This window comes from Strix uralensis, chromosome 12, assembly GCF_047716275.1.
Source record: "Strix uralensis isolate ZFMK-TIS-50842 chromosome 12, bStrUra1, whole genome shotgun sequence".
NCBI lineage: Eukaryota > Metazoa > Chordata > Aves > Strigiformes > Strigidae > Strix > Strix uralensis.
In genome coordinates, this window is record NC_133983.1 from 18,807,936 (window position 1) to 18,827,197 (window position 19,262).

Genomic DNA, 19,262 nt, shown 5'->3' on the forward strand with positions numbered 1-19,262 from the left:
AAGGTTCATTCCTGGCTTCAGCATGGATGCGTGCTGCTCAAGGTAGTAAAAGTCCAGCTAAAGTTATTTTACTAGCTTGTAAGTAACAGCCCTCCCAGATCATAAATTACTTTCCTATAGGAATTTACTCTTCAGGGTAAGATGAACTCTAAAAAGCAGTCTCGTGATGCTGTCTAAATTAATTTCATTGCAGGATCAAGATCGTGGGACTTACAGCGTGGCTTTGCTCTGTACTCCCAGCTTCCTTGCAGGTTAAACCCCCCCAAACTAACAAACTGTCCAGGGCCTAATCCAGCGTGCCCCAGTGAGCAAGGTGACATGTTGAACAACAAAGGGAATTCTAGATCACAAACACTCAACAGTCAAACGTGGCGAAAGCTTGGGTTGCTCCCCAGGACACCATTTTCTCAGGGCTTATTGTGCTTTTTGACTGTGAAACAGCGTAGCTGGAACCAGCACACTCATGAGCCAGCAGAGCTGAAACCCGGCTGCTGCTGCTGCTGGGAGATGGTGCAAGCAGCACAGGCTGCTGCAAACAACATGCATCAAAAATCTAGCAGCTTACTTTTTTATGAGGACGGCACAGCAAATCCCTAATACTCAGGACAGCTCATTTTAACAATGTCTCGTGGAGCTTTTCCCCATGCCAGAGCAGGTGGTCACTTGCTCACCCCAGCCGCCTCTGCAGCACCATGCCATGCTGAGCTGCACACACTTCTGTGCACCACAGAGCCCATACTGCAGCCTGAGAGAGAGGGGCAAGAGAGAGGGAGGAAGGGAGGGAAGGAAGGAAGGAAGGGAGGAAGGAAGGGAGGAAGGAAGGGAGGGAGGAAGGAAGGAAGGAAGGGAGGAAGGGAGGGAGGGAGGGAGGGAGGGAGGGAGGGAGGGAGGGAGGAAGGAAGGAAGGAAGGAAGGAAGGAAGGAAGGAAGGAAGGAAGGAAGGAAGGAAGGAAGGAAGGAAGGAAGGAAGGAAGGAAGGAAGGAAGGAAGGAAGGAAGGAAGGAAGGAAGGAAGGAAGGAAGGAAGGAAGGAAGGAAGGAAGGAAGGAAGGAAGGAAGGAAGGAAGGAAGGAAGGAAGGATAAAAATTATTTCTCAAATGATGTCTCAGCAAGGTGGACCAATTTACAGCAGTCCTGCCTATAAAAACCCACCTTAGAGAACATTATATGTCAGGGCTTAAGCGTAAAAAGTTTGATCTATTATAAAAATCATTAGTTTAGCAATAGGCTACTTCCCTCAGTCTGTTCCAAGGAACAAATACCCCTTTCTCCCCTGCCTTCCCCACATACATATACACACACACACACATGCACAGGCACTGACCCCCGCCCCCGCCAACCATCCTCACCCTGGCTATGGGTGGAGTCCCTGGGCAGGCTGCCCTCTTGCCCACAGTAGTGGGGGTCTGGTGGAGATTACAACAGAGGAAGAAACAAAATGGTGTATTTCAGTGGAAAAAGCTCTGCAGTATAGGGTATTTCACTAGTGAGACACAAATTTGTAAAGCCTTCCCTTACCACAAAAAACGAAAGGAGACTCTTGCAGAGCAAACTGCCATTCCCCCCCAAATTAGCTTCATTACATCCTACAGCCTCCCTAAATCTTTTGGTACATTTCTGAATATTGCTATTCTAATGAGGTAAGGAGCAACTGACATCCAAATAAATTGCAGCAAGAAATTCCAGTTTACTTTAAAGTCATTGACTCTCTTATGAGGAGGTCAAGGCAAAGTTATTTGGTAGTGGTATTTCTTTTGCTTCCTGTTTTAAGTTACCGAGTTCTTGTATCATCAAAAAGCTGCTGACTTGTACCCTTCAGGTGCCTGTGTTAGAGTGGAAAATGAGCTGCTCTTTCTTTTCCCCGACCTGCTTTCTTCCTATCTCTCTCCCTTCTTCCTTCTGTGCGTTACTTTGGGGTTGTCTGCGGGACAGGTACGCAGCAAACAGCCACCAGAGCAACCTTAAGGGAAAGAACACATATAGATTTTACAGATTTTAAAATACAGCTGGGTAAGAAATTGGGCATTTTAAGGCTACCCTAAATACAACAATCATATAAGCACCCTGCATAGCACAGAGCCAGCTATGGTGCAGACCTGGAGACCAGAGAGGGCTGCCTCAGCCTGCAGACCTCAGAGCCAGGCTGGGATTTCTCACCGTCCAAGTTTTGATGGTGTTAAGATCTGGCAAATTAGTTTGACTTATTGAGACTATGACCATGGCTGCAACTCAGATAAAATTTGGGTTCACACTTTTAGAAGTTTGAAAATGTTGATTTTTTTTTTTTTCCCCCCCTTCAGTCAAAAGTCTTTAAAGGGCTGTGTAAGACCCCAAGGCCTCATGGAAAAGTCAGTGTAGAATAACTCCCCTGAATAAGTTAAAGCCTTTCCTGACCTCACTACTAAAATATTTGAGGCACTAAATGAAACAAGGCAGTAAGAGGAAAAAAAAGGTTCTGTGGACATGCTACAGCATCTCTTTATCTTCACAGCCTGAAGAGGGTGGAGCACAATTAGCTCATCTGTGAGAAATCTGGGCAGGCAACGAGCTTCAAGAAATGTTAAATTCAGCTCCAGACCAGGATCCTGTTGTCCCCTGGACAGCAGCTTAGAAAGCAGCAGTTAAACTGGGGAACTCATTGCTGCAAGAGGCCGAAGTGGCCAGAGGAGTGAGTGGGCTCCAGAGGGGACTAGAGGACCAGTGGAGGACAGACGCCTTGGTGGCCATTAGATTCAAAACCCCAGATACAACCTCTACACTGCTGATTTCCAGAACAAGGAACATGTAGCAAAGGGAAGTATCACACCAGAAATGCCCCGTTCTTCAAACTTTCTCCTGTATTGAACATCAGAGAGAAAATACACAGTTACACAGATTTCGCACAAACCCAGATCTTAGCTCCATGTAATTTTGTCTCTCTGAGGAGTGACACTGCTGCATGGCTCCCTCATCCTCTGCCAGGATGGGGCAAAGCTTTCAGGCTTGGTGCAGGTACATGGCAAGCCCCAGGATGCATCCTCACCCAAAACAGGTTTTCTGAGAAATGGAAGCAGAAGATATTCCCAGGCAGCTGGATGTGAGAGTATTTCAATATCCGCTCATCCAAGCTTTAATCTCTAAATTGCAAAAACATTAACATTATTGATTGATCAGACATCAATCCAACAGGAAATTTAATTAAATTAAAATGTGTCACTGAGCAGTCCTCACTGCGTCACGTATAAATCTTTGGTAATAAGTTGACAAAGACAGCAGCGATTGATACCGTGTTCCCAGTTTAATTTATCCCCCACCATTTTATTTTCCTGTGTTGATAATGAGTGTGCTCACAGACTCACAGGGCGACAGACTTGTCTGCAGGGCATCCATCTGACGCACACCAGCACCAAAGCCCCCCACGTCTGCTGGACGTGGATCACTTACAGCTGAATGGGCTCAAACCAGACAGCTTCTGGGGCAACACCTTAATTCAAGGCACTGTTACAGGGCTGACCCCGCTCAGTGATCACTCAGCATAACTTTCCTATTTCAGACCATCTCCTCCTAATAGTAGATTTGTCCCCAAAGGCAGCAGAGTCCCAGAGAAAAGCTAAGAGGTCCCTTGCATAAAATCAGTTTATTCCCAGGGTGAGCATGCACAGCCCCGACCCCAGCCTGTGTGCAGCTGCCATGTACCGAGGCAGCAGCAGCTGGCAGTGAAACTCCTACATCAAGCAGTGCTGGAGCCCCCGCCAAAGCACAGAGACATGCAGATAATAGCAAGATGCTAAGACAGATGATTAAGAAACAACTCCGTAGAGCAACCTCTTTGGAGTATTATAAATCATTACAGTTGGCTGAATAATACAAAAAGAGATTAAGAAATATTTTCTCCAATTCATTTCTGAACAGCAGTGGGTTTGGTTTGCTGTCACTTATGGCAGCATGATATTTACTGTAATTTATTAGTATTGTTGCTGCTTGCTGCTCTTCAGGCAGCCACTGGCTATTTATGAAAAAGTTTAAGAATCCGGGAAGTTCATGTGGGATTTTTTTCTAAACTGTTTTTTGTACCCACTGGGGTCTTGTTTGTTCCCCAACATGTGTTATTCTCATTCCCAAGTGCCAGTGATCCGAGGGGAAGCCAAGGGGCTGCACGCGACAGAGCTCACGCAAAAGGGAAGGAGTCAGCAACCAGCACTGGGCTGAGATGGCTTCGCTTTCAATAGAGCGTGGGGAGGGAAGGAAGGGAAATCCAAATCAGTATTTATAGACATCAAAATCCAGCACTAAGCATTTTGCAGAGAGAAGGAAAACAAAGATTAGGTTACCCAGATGAATGTTATTCACAGTCAACAACTTCCACACTCACCAAGGAGCATGCAAACTCCTGCGGTCTCTCTGCCTGCTGAGTACTAAGCTACACATGAGTGGTGCTACCTTCAGAAACCACTTGCATTATTTTGGGGTTACTTTCTTTAAGCTTACTGAATCTAAACTCCAATTCCATTTTTTGAGAGCCGTCCTCAAAACAAATACCGAGGTAATACCGATTGGCTTGTGACTAGATGTGAAAATAGAGCTGTCTCGGCACGAAGTCCTACAGACAGAGCACAGATTTTCTCTGTCTCCACCTCCCACATGCAGCACAAGTACAGTTTTCATGCCTTTGTCAGAAGTGCCAACCTGGGGAAGTTGCAATGCACAAGCAAGGAGAGGAGCGATGAATTAACTTGACAATGTGCGTTGCTGATAATAAATCTCTTAAGAATTTGATCCATAAAGGTTTGCTTCCTCGTGGTCCATGTTAGGTGTGACTGTTCTTGCAGTATCCAGTGGCTCGTGGTGTGTATTTTGGCTCAGATGTATATCTGCTTTGCAAAGGCAAATCCCCACTGCACAGAATGGACAAAGTGAAGAAGCAGTGATTTATATATAAATTATAAAATGTGTCAATTCTGGACACCCATTTAGATGTAGTTCATCAGACCCAGCTCTGGAACATGTATTGCCTGCAGAAACCATCCGGAAAATCTGAGAGGCTGCTTTAAACCCCAACGTGTGAAAGGCCCCAAACCAGGATTTAATGGATTAGTAAGGCTGAAAAGGACCATCATAATCATCTGGTTTTGTTTCCTATGTATCACAGCTGAAGAACTTCACCCACTCATTTCAGCATCAAAGCCATAACTTCTGCTGAAGCTATTGCATATCTTTAGAAAGACACTGACTCTTGATTTAGAGACTGAAAGTAATGCTAAATCCACCACATTCCTAAGCCAACTGTTTCAGCCGTTAACTACTCTTGCTATTAAAAAGGCACACTTCCAGGGCAATTTTATCTAGCTTCAGCTTCCTACAGTCAGATCCTGCTATGTCCTTCCTCACTGTATTAAGGAGATTACAGTCAGGTTGCGGGAACTATCTTATGAATCACTGCATGCTTTCTCTTCTTAGATAGTCTTGGAAATATGTCACCTGAGAAGATTTATGAATGGACAAATTCATTGAAAATATCATTTGCAAGAGAATAACCAGAATAGCCCCCCTCTTCTGATGAAGAACTTATCTGAATTTATCTGAATTTGTGTGTGTATCTGTGTTTTATTTTGCTTTTAATCTGGTGACTCTGAGATGATGCGGACAAAGAGATATAGGTAAATATGTGTCACACTCTCCCTTAGCACATCAGTCGAGGCGTAATTCTGTGCATCAAAGCAGAAGTCTGTGTCACATCCAGCACAGACACTGAACAATGTCCCTTTAGAAAGGGCAGAGGGTGAGAGTAGCTTTATGACACTATTGATTTATTCTGTGCCTGCAGTTAAAAACTATACCCAGACAGACAATAAAAATAACTGCTCTAACCATATAACAGCTTCCTGCTACTAAAATGGATTTTACACTTAAAGTCATGGAGGGCTTTTCTTTCTTTCTTTCTTTTTTTAGTCTCAATTATGATTTTTTTCTGAATAAATTGAAATAAGAAATTGTCAGCACTGGTTTAGTCCTGATGTTGTCCTTTTTTCTGCTCTCCTCAGTGTTTAAAAAGGCCAGGATTACTTTCCTGTTGCAAGGTTGTGCTGTACGTGCACTAGTAGGCACAATAACCTGGTATTAATCAGACCAAATAGTTTGGTGCACAATTCCTACATGAAGAAATATGCAGTCGGAGTGGTAATCTGTAATGGATTTACTATACAAAATAAAATTGATTATGGTCCTTGTGGTCAACTGTATGAGATGGGATTGAGGTCTTGGCCTTAGATATGAATGTTAAAATAATATCTAGAGCAACAGGATCATCTCCTAGAAAATCTATTTTCACTCAAAGGACCCCATAGATTTGCATGCTGAGATTTATGCAAGCTGCAAGTGCTTTGCTACATTGAAACTGGTGTCTCAAGCAAGTTGCAAGCAAGCTTCTATGGTAATTAGTAAATTTCCATCATAGTATGGAAGGAATCTTAAAAATTGAAGCCCTGTCTGACTGTATGGACGTGTATGGATCAATGAAATGTTTTAAGACCATATAACCCTCCCTCGAGGTCTTTACCAAAATCTCTGAAACTGTTGAAAAAAATTGATAAGATAGTGCAACAGGCCCATGAGTTAGCACCAATGCTGGCTGGAGAGGTCCTGTCTCTTCGTACCTATCCTGACCTTGTGTTAGCACAGATTTTTGGACAGAAATGCAGTGATTCAGACCAGGGAAATTATCAATCTGAAACTTGGACTTCCTTCAGATATTATTTCAGTGGGATCAGTTCCCTGCTCCAGTTCATCAGTTCACATAGTAGCACCTACAGGTACAAAACATGGATAGTGAGGTGATATAAATGAAAGCCCAGAGACAGAAGGGAAAATCCCAATCTATATATAAGGTGGTGTGAGACAGGATGAGGCAGTCAGGTAGAGCAAGGAGAGACATACGTCACAGCCTGTTTCTCTACAGAGTGGAGATGAGCAGCCTGCCTGCATGGGGTCAGATAGTATGAGGAAGAGTACACTGGGCTGGAAAAAAAGTGCTCAGAAAAAGGAAAAGGATGAGGAATCCGATATTCAAGCGCCATTCCCTTTCCATAGGTTTTATGATTTGGGAGATACTGCCTGAATGACATATAATGTGAGATATTGTAATGTGGCCTCATGTCCCTGGAGATGCTCTCAGAAATTAGATTATTCCATCAGCAGAGTTTTTATAAAAGTGAGCAAACATTGTAATAAATGAACCCAAAGAGTGAGAAAGTCAAGATTAGACTCTTCACATCTGGATGGGGGATTTTTCCCACTTACTTATGCTCTGTGATAAAGCTTAGATCCATTAACAAATATGCTTTAAAATTGACTTATTGAATATGTTTGCAAGATACATTTTTATTTTAATCTGTAAAACATACAAATAGGAATGTTACACAGAAAATGACCCTGTGGAAACCATATGCTCTCCAGTCCAGGGAAAGAAGACAGAAGACTGTTTTCAGCTTTGCTTCCACGTGTCCTTTTGGTGGTTCTGGCATTGGAAACCTTAACTTCAGCTCTTGCAGTGGGTGGCATTGTCTGCTGAAGTGCTCAGGTGAATGCAACACTGAAGACAGGGATCTTTTTTGGTTTTTCTGATTTTCATGTAATGGTCAGCAGACAATATCTACGATGGAAGTTAAAATTTTCCTTTAAATTACAGGGTTGATAATCTTCATCATGTCTTCAACTCATCTGGACAAACCAGGATCTGGCCCTTACATACTTACATACACCTCCTTCCTCATGCGGGACTTGTAACACAATTTCAAGAGTTCAATTTCCCAATGAATCACTCCTCTCTGTTCCTTATATCTCACTTTTATTTTTATTACTTTTTGGGAGCATGATTATTTTACACCCTTTCAATCATCAGCCTCTTCTGAGGGCCCCAAATGTTTGACCAATTTTAAACCAACAGGATTATACAGTTTGGCTAGCAGCCCAGTGAGACATTCCCCAATGCACTGCCATGGGACCGACAAGCAAAGGCATCATGGATGGCTCCCTACAGCCAGCTGCATGGATAGCTGCTCTGTCTCCTTCCGTGTCTGCATGGCTCAAGAGCAGTTCAGACAGAACCCATTTTTAAATGGGGGTTCATCACCCATTGCAGCAAGTTGCACTAGAGCTTCGTCAGCCTGAAGTGAAATCTTGACCTCTCTGGATGGGAAGCTTAACTGAGAGAAGAATTTTTCTCTGAAAGTCCTAACAGCTCTGCAATGTTGGAAAAAATCCTTATGGGGGAGTGATCCCTTCTGGTGCTTTTCAAAGCCTGCTCTTCAGAGTAGCAGATATATTTATATTGGAGGTGGGTTGCTAAGCACAGTAACTACTATACAGGAGCTAGGCACAACAAACGAGCTCCCCAGGTTTGAATCTGTGCTTGAGTACAGCTACATGGGTGTAGATGGCTGCACAGCTCAATAACTGTGATAGAACAAAAATCCTGAGTAGGAAATTATTTAAGGTAGCTATGGCACCTGAGGATTTGCTCTGTGAAGATGCTCAATGGGAGCTGGTCTTTCACAGAAGTAATGAAGAGGCTGATGAGTTTTATCAGGAAAGGAAACCATTCTCGATGTCTATCGGCACAGGTCAGAACACAGGATACATCTTTGGTGATAAAGTAGATAATGGGTCATAGCCCAACTCAAAGGGGAAAAGGCCATGTCTCACCTGGTGTGGCCCCACGTTATAGACTTAGCGCACTTATGCAATGTGAGTGCGCCAGCATCAAATCCCTGAATTTGCATGGTTCTGGAATTTCATGTTATATCCAGGAGGTTGTTTCAACATAGATTCCTGGACGATGGAGCAAATGTCTTCTGCCTCATCCAGTCCCCCTCCAACATCGGTGAAAAAGCAGCAGAGGATCTGATGTGCTGCATCTTTCTGCACTTCCAGCTGAAAGTTTCATTTGGGAAAGAAACAGGCTAAACAGAACAAATAGGAGGTAAATCTGAAAGATCTGAGTGGATGTTGCTGTTTGCAACTTAGCGAGCTGGTCTTTGAGAAATACTCTGTTCACTAGCTGGATGCCAATTGCCAAGTGATGCTATCAGTTGATTAAAACACAGCCTGCCAGCTTCCTGCTTGATAAAACTAAGTACAATCTGATCGGGAATTCTCAAATCCATTACAGAATGACTAGTCCATCACTTAAATCAGCATACACCATTTTGCCATGAATCATCAACATACTTTGCTAATATATTTGTAGCAGCTAAACCCTGACAAAACCCCTGACAGTTCATCAAAATGGTCCCCGAGTGCCGGATTCTAGGGAGTGGGAAACAGCAGGAGCTTCAGACTGTGAGGGTTTCCTGTTGTTCCTTGCTCAGCTGGGTGAAGGTCATTTCCTCTCCTCTCTCACGCAGAAGCAGCTGAACCCTCAGTCCTTGAAGATATGTCACTGAGCTCCTAGAAACAACAGCCAGGTCCTACAAGGAACCCTCTCCTGCACAGCCACACTGGTGAGGCAAGATCACTCCCCAAAGAGAGGTGCTGCTCACTACGCTTACCTCTTTGGAGGTAAATAAGCTGATCTGGGCTGCAGAAGAAAAAAATTGCCTTGAACTATTAAAAATCAGTCTTGCACTTTACTTCTTCTGCATGCTGTAACACAAAAAAACAGGGCTGCAGAGCCAGGCTAGCATTCCTGCAGCAGAAGGAAGGGGCATGCTGCCAACACATTAAGGATAATCCACTAGCGGGTCGGGGTGTTTAAAAAAAGCCCTCTTTTGTTGTCTCTTCGGACAGTTTTTATCCGCTGAGTTGGAGATGGGTGCCCAACTCCAGATATACATCAGTGATTGCACATCAGCTGCAATGTATTCTTGATCATCCCAACATGACAGATGGAAGTATTACTCGATGAATTGCTGTGGGACACTTGCTAGCTAAATAACAACACTGATACACCAGAAGAACAAATCAACCCCGGCAGAAACATAAAGTCTTCATGCCTTAACAGAATGTGCTAGTTTTGGCTGGGATAGAGTTAATTTTTTTTGTAGTAGCTACTATGGGACTGGTTTGGATTTGTGCTGAAAACGCCATTGATAATTCAGGGATGTTTTTGTTATCGCTGAGCAGCGCTTACACAGAGTCGAGGCCTTTTCTGCTCCTCACCCCGCCCCACCAGCGAGGAGGCTGGGGGTGCACAAGAAGTTGGGAGGGGACACAGCCGGGACAGCTGACCCCAGCTGACCTAAGGGATGTCCCAGCCCACAGGGTGTCCTGCTCAGCACATACAGCTGGGGGAAGGAGGAGGAAGGGGGGGACGTTCAGAGTGATGGCGTTTGTCTTCCCAAGTCACCCTAACATGTGACGGAGCCCTGCTTTCCTGGGGATGGCTGAGCACCTGCCCACCAATGGGAAGTGCTGAATGAATTCCTTGTTCTGCTTTGGCTTTCCCTATTAAACTGTCTTTATCTCAACCCATGATTTTTCTCACTTTTACTTTTCCAATTTTCTCCCCCATCCCACCAGAGGGGAGTGAGCGAGCAGCTGTGTGGGGCTTAGTTGCCAACTGGGGTTAAACCACGACACAGAAATAAGATCTTATGGAGGGGAACAAACTGATGCAAAATCTTGTAAAGAAAGTGAGCAAATGCAATAAAATTTGGAGGCCATTTATTACTTATCACCTAAGGAGCAGATTATAATGAAATGGTGAGGTCAGAAAGATAATAAATCCTAATCATAGGAATTCTCAGATAATGCTTTGTTAGCCAGTGCTATCCTCCAACTCCACCATTCCCCATCTCTGTCCTTTCACATTCTCTCTCCTCCACACCCCTCCTTTAGTTCTCTCTCCCCTTCTTTTTTTTTGTTGCAATTAAACATTGCAAGGTCTACTCGAGAAATGTACAGATAATACAACACTTCCATGTCAAATGTCAATACAAATTCTTATCTGGTGTAAAGTCAGTGTTACTCCATTTCTAGTTTCAATACATTTTATTTACAAGAAAATGAATAAGCAGGAGACAAATATCTATTGTTTGCACAGTTTCAGAAACATAATCTATAACATAAGGGGCAGTTTGTTCTCCCCCTTAAACTACTGAGAGTCTGGGAAGTCTCTCCAGAAGTGAGACTGGCTTGGAATAGGTGTAATAAAGCAGAGATTCACAGGCACAGTTTCTTCATTTAAACTAACACAAAGTGAGAGGACAAAGAGGCTCCCAAAATTCTGCCCTTGTGGTTCAAATTTGAATATATGTTTTTAAAGCTGGCCAAGCAACTGAAATTAAGCCTCATGTAATTAAGTTCCAGTAATTTGAGCAGAAGTAGTCCTGGGAAAGTTAGCAGGTTGAAAGACTTCTGGCAAAGCAGATATATTGATTTTTTTTTTGTGCCATTCCTATCACATCAGAAGTCCATAAAGAAGAAATTTAGGTAAAGTCAAGAGTTTTCAGTCTCTGGTGTGCAGACCTCAGAGGTCCATGGACTAAACCAAATAAGCAGCTGGCTGACTGGTGTGTTCCCACCTGAAGATCTCTTCAAGCTTTCTGTACAGGACCATGATACTGCCCCAAAGTCTCCATCCTCAAGAATGCTGCTTTCATCTTCTCAAATGCATGTGGCATTGCTCTCCATTCCTTACACCCACCAGCAGTCCTGGCTTACCTCCTGCTGCTGAAGAAACTTTTGGCCTCCTCATGGTGCAGATTTATAAGCAGTGTGATCTCCTCTGCATCCAGCTGTCACCACTCCAGGTCTTCTGGGAGACTAAGGTTGGAAATTGGAAAAGGGATCACAAAAAGTGATAAAAGTAGAAGAAAAAAGGACAGCAGCAAGGAGGAACAGCTATAGAAGATGGGGCAGTTAATAAACAGAAGGGATAATGAACCAGGAGAAGTCTTGGTGGAAGGAAGAGGAGCAGCAGTCACAAGAGCTGCCAGTCACCAGCAAAAAGGGTGTCACATAAAACATTTGACCCTCTCTGTAGCACAAGCACCACTTCAAGATGGCAGGGGAGCTCTGGGCAGTTTGACAGCCTTCCTCTTGTAAAGCAGGGTTACATACACCCTGAAGGACTTTCTGGTGGTGTGGCTGACCCCTTGGATCAGAGCTGAATGTACCACCAAGCCCTGGCTTGCTTTTGGAGAGAGCTCCCTCCTGGGTCTCTTCTGGAAGGAATCTGTGCACCGAAGCTGCTCTGCAGCTGGACTAGTGCCCAACAAAAGGAGACAAGCAGGGGATTACTGCAAAACCACCCCAGGCTCCAATCTGAGACACTAGTTTAGACAGAGCTGAAGTGTAACCCAAGAGAAACAAGGCTACTGTCAGTCACCTTAAATTCACTAAATATACCTGGGGAAAAACTGTTGAAAATCACCAGAAGTTTTTTGTAACACTGCTATTTTACTAGGTCATATTGTACCTTCAACATTTCCACAAACTTCAGCTAACATCAGGCAGATCTCTACTTAATGAACAGTGAAACACAGTTTGCCCAATGATGACTAAATTACTCGGGAGGAACTACAATTGATAAGACAATGATTTATGGACCTATTGTTTTCTAGGTTCTCGTAAATAATCCTAATTGGTGTTAATCATCCACCCTCTGCTTTGTGTTATCACCAAGCAAAGTACACTTCCTAAAGTAGCTATTTAGGGGCATAATCCTTCTGAAAGGCAAGACAGCTATTGACTTCGACAGGATCTGGATTAAGGCGCTCAGACAGAGGAAAGTGACTCTGGAATATGAGCAAAACACATCACATTCTCTTTCTATGTCTGCATTGAAAAGTTTCTTTTCAGTATGCTCATGGTAAATTCAGTGAGTTACAGCAATTCCTTCCATGTGGGCTTCTTGCAGTGACTCTTCAGTCTTTCTACTAGCTCAGAAATCTAAATTTGCTGATGCTATTACTGCCAGTTTGCAGCTCCTGTCCGCATCCCTTAGCGATGGGCTGGAGGTGTCATATCTGAGAAAGACTGCCTTGGAACAGCAGACACCTGCACCAGGACTTGGTGTCTTTCTGTCTCTGATTTTATTGCTATCCCTGAAAAAGTACTTTGATCTTTTGGTGCTTCACCATTTGTTACACTGTACTGTTGTCAGGAGGGAACTGCAGAACTTGAGACCTCCTTGCTTGTTTTAGGTGTAAGGTTTGGTGGGTTCAGTTTTAGCATACAGATGAGCTTGCTTGACCTTAACAGGTCTGCACTTTAAATAACACTTAAATAGCATTCTAGAGGGTACAGTCGCACGCTGCTTGCTTACGGAAACTACAAGGAAACCAGACAGCTTTTCAATTCGTGTATCAAAGAGAAGGAGATTTACACATAAAAGGGTGAATTATTTTGATTTGTAGTTTTCAAGCCACTATGCATTCCCCAACATAAATGCTCCCTTGTCTCTGGTTTCTGATAGTTCATATCAGGCTCAGTGGCCTAGATTTTCAAAAGTGGTAATTTAGGAGGCCAATATTTCTCAGTGCCAACTCAAGGTGCCTTAAAGAGACCAGATATTGCTAAGATACTGCGTATCTTTGGAAAATTGGGTCATTTTAACATCTCTCAAACTAGACACCTCAAAGTGACTGTGTAAAATCATCAGGGGTGGGTTTGCCAGAGGAATAAAGCTCTTTCCTCCACCACACTGTCCCTTCCACTGTGCTGTTCACGCCCCTCCTCACAGCATCAGCCCCCACCGCCATTAAAGGTCCCTGCAGCGTCACCATTACCAGTCCTTTTTGACATTCTCAACCACTGAACATCCTACATAACCTATAAAAAGAGCTCATGTCCTTAGCTATTTCATCTTTTAAATAGCTATCAGGGAAAAGTCTTCTAAGGCCTGAGTCTGGATACCTAAAATCTAGCTATATGGTATTTGAAGGAGAGGAGGGGAGAAACCCTATCCCATTATCTGCATTATCCCGTTACCCTTGGATGTCTTCCATGTACTTGGAAGAGCAATGCCCCATTCTTGAGGCTTCACATTGCAGCCACTGCCTTTTTGGCAGAAGAAGGGTGGATGTGGCTCCCTTCAAAGTCAATCAATGTCACATCTTTAATCAATCTAGAAGGTCACCACTGTACTTCCATCAAAAAGAGTTGGGTACAATTCTCGCTGAGTCCTACATGTTTATGGGGGACTCAGGTTGCAGTGGGTGTTGGAAAAAATCTTTTCTGGTCCTGACCTCAGCACATCTTCTATTCCTAGGTTCTTCATAAGAGTTTAGGATCAAATAAGAATTACGTCCAGGACTCTGAGATACAATGATACAGAAGTATGTACAATAAAACCCCAAATTACACAAAACTTACGTAGTTTTGTGTTTCATTATGGCTTTGAACACATCCAGTTTTGCTGAAAGGTTCAGAAAGCTCAGGCAGCTTTTGTGTGAAGGCGGGTCACATTTTGAGCAAGCTCACAATGATTTTGAGTTTCACATCATAATCATCTAGGAAATTTCACAGGTTAGCTGTGATGTCTGTTAGTGGTCACAAAACAGAAATGTATTGCATTTCAAGGAACTGTGACTAGGAGGGAGGATCAGAGCAAGGCATGTGTGAAAACCATTCAGACTTGAAGTCAGGACCCCTTGTGTAAAGAAACCTATCAACACAAAACGCTGAATCTGTTAAGCCAGAAAATTCTTCCCCCTAGTTGAAGTCATTGCATTACCACTCTGGCACAACTGGAGCGGGATCCAGAGCCCAGTAAAGTCAAGGGTAGAATTTCCATTGATTTCCAAGGAGTCTGGATCGGATCCTAGATCACATTGTCACACTGCAGCAAAACCCAGCCGTGTTGCAGTGTACCCACCTGCTCTCCAAAGTCTCAGCTCTAGCCGTTCAAATTAATTGCAGGTACAATCTAGGTTATTCCAGCATTTGCTTGGTGCAATGCTAAATAAATACTGTTTTATCAAAATCAGCAATACTGAATACCGCTCCTCGTTAGTAAATTAGGCCAACTAATGAACACCTTTTCTTAAGAGGATTTGTCTACTTAAATCAAAACCAAATGTCAAAAATCCTTATTCTATCAATCAGACTGGTGGCCTTCTGCACCAGCTGTAGACTAGGGCTGGCTAAAGACATAGAGAAAAAGTGAATGAGGACCTCACAATATTTTTTAATGAGGTACTTAGGCTTCTTTTACAATTGAGAACAACTCAACGTAATCTGGTATGGTAAGGGATCAGCAGCTTCTGTGTACACAAGAAAGAAAGAAGGGGAGAAGGAAAGAAAAAAGGAAGGCAGGCAAGAAGGGAGGAAGGAAGAAAGGAGGGGAGGAAGACCCTGTGTTTCATTTGTTAATATTTCATGTTGACAAGTCACAAAAACATGAAAACCTTCTTTAACCTCTTGCCTTCTCTTGACAAAATCATCCACCTACAAATTAAAATAATCTCTAGACATTGCTTGAATTATTTTCTTAGGGAGTTCTGTAATGTAAATTGTTGTGTACACTAAAAAATTATTTTAAAAATAAGACATGGAGATTTTTTTTTTCTCTGCAAATCAAACCAGAAGTCTATATCCGAGAGGAATTTCTGGGAAGAACAAATAATCCTCTGAAGCTGGTACTACAGTAGGTGCCCTAAACAAACCTACAGAAGGAGCATAATGAGGCAATGATTTATTGCATGCTATGCAACTCTCACTACTGTGCAGTGTGTTGTAAGAACCAGAAGAAGGGAGAGGCAGTACTCATCCTCCTCGTCCTCACGTGTTTCTGGATATTACCTGCTCTGGATATGACTGCGTGACACTGAAATGGGGCTGCAGCCACCCTGAGCTGTAGGACTGGTAAATGATCTTTGTGCTACAACATTTAACTTGTACTTAAAGCTGCACCATCTCACCCCTACCTAAAAAAAATTTAAAAATCTGTATTTGGATACTCTGAAGCTTTGCACAAATACAAATTGTCATTTGTGTTGGACATATTGTTCTATTTGCACAAAAAAATATTTTCAGGAATGTTTCCATTAGTAGGTGGAATCCCCAACCTTCCAAAGTCTTCCATGGTAAAACTCCCCTTGGTTTCAAAAGGGTCAGCATTTCACCTTTTCCATTTTGTATGCATTAGGGACTAAATACAGATACAAAATTCTGCACACAGAAAAATATTTGTAAGAAAAGCTTGGTCCTAAAGAATTACAATCAATCAAATGGTGAGCAGAAACATGCAGTGTAACTGGTATTGCACCAATCAATACGATCAACATGAGTCTGACCCTAACTGGGATGTATTTGCAATTAGCTGTGCTTTTTTTTCCAATTTAAAATACATTTGGGTTCTTGTAATCACTGGTGGGTTGCTTGCAGTTCTGCCCAAGTTCCTCCCAATTTCTCCAATTTAAGAGTACAAAAAATTCTCTGCAACTAAGAATTAGTCTTGAAATGTGTTTGGTGAGATATTTATAATAAATAAACGTGAAAAAAATTACCTGCAGACTACTTGTGCTCAAATTCCCTCCCGCCCCAAAAGGCTAAATCAGTGAAATAAATTAATTGCTATGAATTATTCAGCTCTACCTGTGGCAATGAAAAATAGCAAGACCATTAGGTTTCTTCTTTGTGTACTAAGCCTCTAATTTATAGAGAATGCATATTAATAAAACACAGGATATTCATCAATATTCAAGTCACTGGCTGCCTGGCTATTTAATCTAAAATTACCAGCCAGCTCAAAACTCTTACTAGTTAATCATGCAATCTAAGCCATTCTGATATTGATGGTTAACATTAATTGCCCAACTGCCATTTATAAAATCCTCTCCTACATCTTTCCTTTGCCTAGCAGAGAACCCTTTGACACATTTAACTTTATGGACAAGCTGGAGAAGGCCAGCTCATCTGGGCTGTCCTTCAACTTAAAGTATTTGTTTGTTTGTTTCCCATGAAAAGGATGTTGTCTCCCATTGCGGTTTTGTAGTTTTAACATTATCACTAAAAACATTGTTCATTATGAAGATCTTTGATAAGTTTCCCTACTTCTGCAGGTGTTCTGCAGGTGGTGAGAGGAACCAGCTGGTTTTTGTTCCACTGTACAGAATATGTTGTCCTTTACAGTGGAAGCAAAGGTGTTCAGATCAGGAAGGCCAAAACAACTATCAGCCTCAGTTGCCAACCATGAACTCCTTAAAAAGCCACTGACGGTGGATTTGCTCCCCAAAACCTAACTTCATGCTCCCAAGCGGAAGGCTGGCATAGAGGAGTGATACCTTCAGATGTTGCCAACATATGCTGCATGACTTGCTCTGCACACATTGAGGTGCAACAGGAGAATTTGGGGAACATTTTCATGTGATACAACGTGGCCAAAATTTAGGCTTAAACTCCCAAAGATCATCATACCAGTAACAGGTGCTGATGAAGGGGTTGTCAGGAACAGCTTCCTAAAGCAATGCACCGTAATGCCAAACCCGAGCCAGTCTTGATATTTATCACCTATACTTTTTCTTCATTCTTCCACCTTTCACTTTTTATTAACTTAATTAGATTAAATCACACAAAACACCAAACAAATGGAAATCCTTCAGCTGTTTCAACTAAAAAGTTAAGATGCTGGAAGTTAACTGTAAATCAGCAAATCTTCAAAGAACTCACTGTCCTCATTGAAGCAGAAACTTCAAACTACAAACATATATAGAGTCACGTAAATGCTACTGTATAATAAAGAATTCTTAAAAACAACATTCTCCACTACTTTCATTATTACATCCTTGTTTCATTTAAGCTGAGATTTAAGAATCAAAGAAAAATTCTGCAAAAAATATTTTTTTGAGTAAAGTCCATTTCTCTGTACATAGATGTTCTCTGGAACAGAGAGAAATTTTATGTTGTTTTATGCTTTATCATTTTGCCCCTTGAGAATTCAGGAACAACCAACAAATCACTAAGTGTTTCTTCCTATTATCTGAGGGCTGCTAGTCAGTGATGACTGGTCAGATAAGGCACGTGGTATTGCTTCTAATCCCTAATTGCTTCAGCGCAAAAGCACCCTCCTGGCCTTGAGACTTATGTAAGGGATCCCATCCATCACAGCCATGTCAATAAGAACTTGAACCTGAATGTTTGCAGAAAGCAAACACTAAGAGTGCAATAGCAGTCTACCCCAATTCATTTCAAAATTCCAGTAAATATTTGTGAACAATGTTTTGTAGTATTCGTACAGGTCCCATTGGCGATTAAACTCAGCTTCAAAACACATTGAGACTCTCGGTGAATTCTGAGCTGCCGAGAGGTAACAACATGCTGACAGCAAGGAGAAAATGATGACTGCAGAGTGAAACACAGCCTCGGAACAAGCAAAGACTAAATAAACTCTCAGCATACCTCGGTAATTCTTTGTGGCATAAGAAGTAGCTTGGGCCTTGTCTGAACTGAGCTTTTACCTAAGTTAGAAAACCATGTTTAAATTAAATTTAAAGGCCATTCTTCTTAAAAGCACTTCTACAATGCTTTGGCTGGACAGTGTGTTTTTCTAACCAATGTTTACATAGTTTGACCCATTTTCACTTCTTTCCTTTAACTGAAACTATTAATTAAGCTATTTAAAAATTAAATTGAGTATATGCCTCCTTTGGACTGGATCTCAGGCTTCATTTAATTGTTGGTTCTTGTACTGAGTTTGGCTGTGAGGGTGTGTGAATCTGTCTCCATTTGGAAATGAACCCAAAATTACAAATATATTTCATATAGGCTACAAGATTGAGTAAAATGCCAAAGACATGCCCTGCTGTAATTGTTTTAATTGTTTGGAATATATCCCCATGATATTAAAAATTATATCTGCAATAAGCATGATGACATGAGCCCAGTGTAACTCACTGTCGAAAATGGTGTGCATCTTTAAATGGCTGATCTGGTGTTAGAGGCATAAAACAAAGTTTGATTTTGTGAGCATGAAGACATTCACACATCGCATTTCTTGTGATTTATATACCATAATCATGCTGGATTTTCAAGTGGAAAGGGTGCCTAGAAATTACTGAAAAAGGGTCATCTCTATTTTTCTATTTGCAACTAATATAATACAAGGCTTTCTATCGTAGAAGGGCCCAACGTGCATACCAAAGTCTGATTTAGATTTTCCCGTTGAATGGCTTTTCTATATAGAAATCTCATGAAGACACACTGATCCTTTAAACTTCAGTGTTGATGCTGAAATTATGCTGTGTGTCAAAATTACATCAAACAACTGTACTTATTTCCACCAGAAAAATTTGATTATTTCACTCTCATTTACATTACATTTTTTCCTCACTATAATGCTGACT

The 19,262-nt window shown here is 42.1% G+C and overlaps 1 protein-coding gene across 3 annotated transcripts in view; it reads right to left on the bottom strand.

Moving 5' to 3' along the window:
* Nucleotides 1–19,262, bottom strand: part of MAF (MAF bZIP transcription factor) — a 192,772-nt gene that overhangs the window by 118,555 nt on the left and 54,955 nt on the right. For 2 of the 3 annotated variants that reach the window (XM_074882176.1, XM_074882174.1), the window contains one exon: nt 10,947–11,739. The exons of the other annotated variant lie outside the window; for it this stretch is intronic. The gene's annotated coding sequence lies outside the window, so the exon portion shown is untranslated. Of the gene's footprint in view, nt 1–10,946; nt 11,740–19,262 lie in introns of those variants that run through there. 3 annotated transcript variants of the gene reach the window in all.